This window comes from Anguilla rostrata, chromosome 13 (assembly GCF_018555375.3).
Source record: "Anguilla rostrata isolate EN2019 chromosome 13, ASM1855537v3, whole genome shotgun sequence".
Classification (NCBI taxonomy): domain Eukaryota; kingdom Metazoa; phylum Chordata; class Actinopteri; order Anguilliformes; family Anguillidae; genus Anguilla; species Anguilla rostrata.
The window spans coordinates 41,399,839-41,405,838 of NC_057945.1; the positions used below are offsets into that span (position 1 = coordinate 41,399,839).

The 6,000-nt window shown below is 44.5% G+C and overlaps 1 long non-coding RNA gene across 1 annotated transcript; it reads right to left on the reverse strand.

Moving 5' to 3' along the window:
• Positions 1-1,278: 1,278 nt before the first annotated feature.
• On the reverse strand, positions 1,279-6,000 carry LOC135238361 (uncharacterized). The gene is made up of 4 exons (XR_010325096.1): positions 5,594-6,000; positions 3,838-3,855; positions 3,231-3,269; positions 1,279-2,543 (listed from the first exon to the last, which is right to left on the reverse strand). It is a non-coding gene; the product is annotated as an uncharacterized LOC135238361 (long non-coding RNA).

Genomic DNA, 6,000 nt, shown 5'->3' on the forward strand with positions numbered 1-6,000 from the left:
CAGTCGCTCGGGCTCTATTCTACACATTCAGCCCCAGGGACAGGCTCGCGTGCCACACAGCGCTCGCAGACCCCGCTGCCTGAGTAACACTGCGCCTCAGCCGCCTGGGATCTGAAACACATCATTGGTTCATAACAGGTCCAATCAAAAACAAACGAGCACCTCAGTGTTGGTGTGAGGTGCCCATTACAGAGCTCTGAATGAGGCTGAGCTGAACACTGTCAGCAGGGAGACTGAGCTGAACACTGTCAGTAGGGAGACTGAGCTGAACACTGTCAGCAGGGAGACTGAGCTGAACACTGTCAGCAGGGAGACTGAGCTGAACACTGTCAGCAGGGAGACTGAGCTGAACACTGTCAGCAGGGAGACTGAGCTGAACACTGTCAGCAGGGAGACTGAGCTCAACACTGTCAGTAGGGAGACTGAGCTCAACACTGTCAGCAGGGAGACTGAGCTGAACACTGTCACCAGGGTGACTGAGCTGAACACTGTCAGCAGGGAGACTGAGCTGAACACTGTCAGCAGGGAGACTGAGCTCAACACTGTCACCAGGGTGACTGAGCTCAACACTGTCAGCAGGGAGACTGAGCTGAACACTGTCAGCAGGGTGACTGAGCTCAACACAGTCAGCAGGGAGACTGAGCTCAACACTGTCAGCAGGGTGACTGAGCTCAACACTGTCAGCACGTGTGTGCATTTGTGTGTATGTTTACGCGTGTTTGTGCATGTGTGTGTGAGCGTTTGTGTGTTAGTGTGTGTGTGTGTGTGTGTGTGATAGCAGAATGATAAATGGAATTGAACTGTGGTTTGATATGTTACTTTCATTGCTGTTCATTTATTCTGATTGTGACAACGACGCTCTTCATGCTACTGAAGGACCACCGGGTGGGGGGGGTGGAGGGGGGGCTGAGAGGTGTGGGGGGGGGGGTAAATTACAGTTCCTTACGGGCATCATATTTGTCCAAGATGATCTGAATCTTATAAGTGTTTCCTCTCTGTGTTTCCTCCCTGTGTTTCCTCCCTGTGTTTCCTCTCTGTGTTTCCTCCCTGTGTTTCCTCCCTGTGTTTCCTCCCTGTGTTTCCTCTCTGTGTTTCCTCCCTGTGTTTCCTCCCTGTGTTTCCTCCCTGTGTTTCCTCCCTGTGTTTCCTCTCTGTGTTTCCTCCCTGTGTTTCCTGTCTGCACTGGTTGGTCCCAAAGCGCTTTATACCAAAAACAACGGATTCATTTATCAGAGCTTGCAACAAACAAAATGTACTGAATTAAAATGAGAGAAAGGATAATTATTCAAGGATATTTAATATTTTACAAGCCTAAACAGAAACAAGCATGTTATTAAACATTTAAATGACATTTATTTCACGCTGTCAGCTACAAAACTACCTTCAGTAGCGCTCAGTTTTGACATGTGATGGTACAAATATCACCACACGCCCGGGAACAAACATGGCACCCCACCACAGCGCACCTCCTCTCCTGCTCCCCGGGACGCTCGCGACAGCAGGCTCCTTAATTATTTAACTGAACATGCAAAAAAGATTTGTTGAATAATTAAGGCGGGTTTTAACAAAGTAAAGAGAGTGAGAGAGGACTGGAGTTCTGCTGAAAGAGCTGTCGTGGTCCGCACGAATGAAAAACAGCATTCCCAGAACCGATCGCTTACAAAAGGACGGCGGTCCTGGGTGTTAAGGTGCAGCTGAAGAAGTCGGGGTGCCACGCACCGAAGGCCAGAGTGACCCCTCAATTATACTCAAAATGCAAAGCGGTTCCTCTTCCCCTCAAAGTTCTACAGACGAATGACTGCATTACATGGGACACGAGAACATCGCTCAGCAAGACACTACTGAGAGCTCTGTGTGTGCCTGCTCAGCAGGGGACAGAGAGAGAGAGAGAGAGAGAGGGGGGGAGAGAGAGAGAGAGGGGGGGAGAGACAGACAGATAGATAGATAGAGAGACAATGGAGACAGTGAGAGAGAGAGAGGGAGAGAGAGAGAGAGAGACAGACAGATTGAGAATCAGAGAGATAGAGAGAGAGCTAGGAAAGGTTTGAGAATATCAAAAGGTTTAACAACAGAAATGGTGTTTTTTGGATCAGCAGTGCTTGTCTGTCTGCTAAAACTCCACACACCAGGAAAGCCAGTAATGTGATTGGTCCAGGTCAGCAGATGAATATTAATGAGGTGTGTTTAAATGCAGAGACAAAGCCCTGAGACCCACCCCCTCCTCTCTGTCGGCCTGAAAAGTAATGAGCGACTTTGGTACAGTACCAAACCAGACCCAGAACTCCAGACCCAGAACCCCAAAATCCAGAACTCCAGACCCAGAACCCCAAAACCCAGAACTCCAGACCCAGAACTCCAGAACCAGAACCCCAAAACCCAGAACTCTAGAACCAGAACTCCAGACCCAGAACCCCAGGGCCCAGGCACACGCAGGGGAACACACGTTGCGCCTCATGGTGCTGGCCGTCTCCCAGTCCTGGGGACTTGTAGAAGCCTCCTGCGGCGACGCTGACCTGGTGTTGATGAAGAGCACAGCGGGCAGGCTGTGCGCAGTGAGTCAGAGAGCCAGTGTGTGGGTTACAGGGACCTTCCAGAGGGACCGCTGGTGCTGCTTTAACATGACCATCCCCACAGGAAAGGCTCATACTGGACAAACCCCATGCTAATAATGACCTGTACCACAAAGGGACTCACATGCACTGCTAACCTGACATTAGTTTCATATTAATGCTCACGGCTACGCCCCCTCTTCCCTGCATATTCTCTGCAGCCGGCAGCACGGCGTGTCAGTTCACTCTGCGTTACTCTGCGCTACTCTGTGCTACTCTGTGTTACTCTGCGTTACTCTGTGCTACTCTGCGCTACACTGCGTTACTATGTGCTACACTGCGTTACTCTGTGTTACTCTGTGCTACACTGCGTTACTCTGTGTTACTCTGCACTACACTGCGTTTCTCTGTGCTACACTGCGTTACTCTGTGTTACTCTGTGCTACACTGCGTTACGCTGTGTTACTCTGTGCTACTCTGCGTTATTCTGTTACTCTGTGTTACTCTGTTACTCTGTGTTATTCTGTTACTCTGTGTTATTCTGTTACTCTGTGTTACTCTGTTACTCTGTGTTACCCTGTTACTCTGTGTTACTCTGCGTTACGCTGTGTTACTCTACGTTACTCTTTGTTACTTTGTGTCCATTAAATTCAAACAATCCAGCGTCCGCTATTCACTTACATCTGCTGTGGAGGCCGGGGGAGCAACATCTGCATTTGTCTGTGTGATAAAACATTTACACAATGAAACAAAGCCTTTAAAAATCCAGACAAAAAAATCTGAAAAGCCCTGGCTTTTCAGCCATCAGGACATTTTGTTCGGTTTAAATTTTCTTGGTTTGTGATTTAGTTTGTGAAGTATCGCCTGTAATCAAGCTGAATATTTACATTCTATTTCCAGTATTCTTGGGATGGTTTTTCCCAAAAATCACACATATTTGCAGCCAGGTAGAAATAAAAATGTTATATTAATTTGCAAGATAATAATTTTGCATTGCCTAGTTGATCATGAATCACTGCACTAACATTTTGTTAGATTTAAGACTTTAAGATTTAATGTTGCCTCTATATAATTTGAAGATTAAAAAATAATAATTTAAAAAATAATGTTCATGCAAGTTGGTTTAGAACGTTCATTTCTAATTTAAAATATATGAAAACTATTGAAATATAATATATATATACTAGGGGAAGACAAGTTAAGTTGTGGGTTAAAGCTCATAAAATATTTTTTCTTCATCCAGAAAGAATTATGACATTTTTGTAATCTAAATAATTAAATCGCTTACCTTTCCACGATGTCCATACTGTGAGAAGAAGAAAAGTAATAAAACATTATTCCTACGTAAAAGGTCGCATGTTAACAAAAACGCATGCATGCTTTATACCAACGAATTATATTATTTAAAAATGATAGTAAAAACAACACGTCAACAAAATAGTTACGATAATTCATGCTTTCTACAAGATATAAATCAGATTTTGTTTTCAGTAGTGCTGGGAGTGTAAAATATTTTGAGAGTAAAACTCAAAAGAAAAAACTTAAGCCTGTGGCATGTTTCTAACATTATGTGAAAATTAAAATGTGTGTTCGTGTCTATCGCTAGTACAGACGTAAATGTCGTGTGTTGTTTTTGTGGCTGCAGTTGGCAAATCCGCCGTATTTCTTTCAAGAACAAATCGCTCGAAAGTATTTGGCGTGGACAGTAGCCTAACTTGCGGAGCCATTCCTTTTCCATTCCGAAAAAAAAACGTCATCGGACAGCTTTTTAGCGAGCAGTCATGTGTAACTGGAGAAAGGAGAAAACTGCCGCTGGATGTGTTTTTGCCATTTTGTCCAATTCCTGGATATAGGTATTAGCATTATCCTGGCAAAAGTTTCGCACGTAAATTCATTATTTGATAATAGTTTTAATGTTCAATATTTCGCTATTTTAATTATGATATTTTGAGGAAGTAGAGCAATAAAATGTACAATGATTTATTTTAAAATATAATTTAATAATATAATGTATGTATTTCTGTGTTTATGCAGCTATGTAGCGGAACGGCTCTATTAAATAGAAAATTAAGAATTTTACCTGGACTACGTTTAGGGAAATTAATCTACAACAAACACACCTTAAGTTAGCGCAGCTACTATTAAACTGGTCTACTGAAAGGCAGTTTTTCTACTGCAAAGGCTGAAATACTCATTTCGGTCCTGTCGGTCTACATTTTATTGCTACCTAACCACCCGTGTCCAATTATTTCTGCCTCCCAGTGGTATAAGGCACATGCCATCTTGCGGTGTCCCGTGGAAAATGATAAGAAATGGCGTGGCTAAATGGCGAGGTCTCCCGCGTCCCACTGCAAGTTCAGCAGGTGCTACGATAACTGACGTCGGCTACACACTGACCGAAGGCCGCTGTTGTTTTTTTATGAGCCTGTTTGCAGGCGAGGCTACTTGTTATAGCGCGGACGGCTTCAGTCATTTTTTAAGTGTGAAGTGCATGCATGCGTGCGCGTGCGACCGGCTGGGAGAGGGAGTTACGCGGGACCCCCTTGCAATTATTCAAACCGACGTGTTACCAGATACATATCTGCTAACTTAACATAAAAAAGCATTTATGTCTACTACAACCGCATTAGCCTATTATCACGACCACATCTCCGCTCGAAGCCATCCGTGTTTCCCTGACAGATATTGAAAGGTTACATTTATGCAGCATTTACACGTCTGTGTGCATACATAGAGACAATGTTACAGGCGCATTGCTGCGGGCCCGTTTCAACAAAAACCGCCTCGTTTGTGTGCCACTAATACGGCATATTATAACCGTTAAGCCCGCATTCTGGCACATGTCCAGTCCCGATGTCTCAGACGAGCCTAATTAAGATTTAAGGACTCAGCCGCCCGTGGATACAGAAGTGCGTTTGCAGCCCGGTCTTCGCTTCAGACACAAACGCGGGTTCATGGATTTAACCCGGAGAAGACGAGCCGCGACGCGGATAGACGGTTTATAGACGGCAAACGCGTGGAGGGGAAATAACTGGGCTACTTACACGAATGCAATCGCGTTCCCCAAGATACCCCCTTCTCCCCAACCCCCACCCGACCGAAATCTCCTCCGCTTTGTCTTTGGAGAACTTGTCTTTAGAAGTTCGATAAACAAGTTTAATAATACACTGAGTTCACAATAAAACAAAGGGTTCTTCTTCTCGCCTTTGGGGAGTTCGGCAGTACAGAACTCATCCAGTCCCTAATGGCTTAATTAGCAATTTGATCCTTTAAATTAGTTTATTGAAAGAAACGCAACTTTTATTCAGAGCCTCATAATCAGAATTCCTAATAGCCCAGAAGAATAGAAAACATACAAGCTCATATATTTGAAGTTTCCCTTTGTACTAAAGTGTCAGGTTAGGCGATAAAATTTACCAGCATAACAATTTGTTGCCAATTACTTCACACA